We start from the raw sequence: 561 nt of genomic DNA, 5'->3' as shown, positions 1-561 counted from the left end.
ACACACACACACACACAATTGAGAGAATCACGCTGACTAATCACCGCCTGGCTGACTCACTGCACTTCCTGAGCATCAAAGGGCAGCCTATCTCGCCGGTCAGTTGCAGCCCACATCACAAAGCCATGCCAGCAACCCCCCCACCCACCCCAACGCACAATGCATCCAGCTGTAGCCAATAGACACACTTTCCACATTTATAACCATTACTTCACATCAAAAACACATGAACTAACCTGACATTTTTGCAGATTAACTGAGAAGCAACAGTAGACATCCATCTTGCAAAAATCTTTTACATAAACAAAGTCCTTTAACTCCTTTTTGCTTGAGTTTTTCTCTCATGCATCCCCTCCCTGACACAGTTGCCAGTTTGGAAAAGGCTGATGAAAAATAGCTGCTTTCAGTCCGTGTGGTGAACAAGAGCTGAAGCACTTTTGCTCTCCTCTCCTCTCACCCCGGAGGCATCTTCCGAGCCCACAGCCTTGCTTAAAATACGGCTGGCAGCATCACCCATCAACACACCACAGCAGGACGATGAGTCACAGCTTACCCAGAAGC

The 561-nt window shown here is 48.0% G+C and overlaps 1 protein-coding gene across 16 annotated transcripts in view; it reads right to left on the bottom strand.

The window, feature by feature from the left end:
- The window catches only part of svila (supervillin a), an 85,265-nt gene that overhangs the window by 27,838 nt on the left and 56,866 nt on the right, over positions 1-561 (bottom strand). The gene's annotated exons all lie outside the window — the stretch shown is intronic.

This window comes from Morone saxatilis, unplaced genomic scaffold, assembly GCF_004916995.1.
Source record: "Morone saxatilis isolate NCDOM2014 unplaced genomic scaffold, NCSU_SB_2.0 Contig0, whole genome shotgun sequence".
In the NCBI taxonomy this organism is placed as follows: domain Eukaryota; kingdom Metazoa; phylum Chordata; class Actinopteri; family Moronidae; genus Morone; species Morone saxatilis.
The sequence above is the reverse complement of the archived record's forward strand: the minus strand, read 5'-3'. Positions and strand labels throughout refer to the sequence as shown.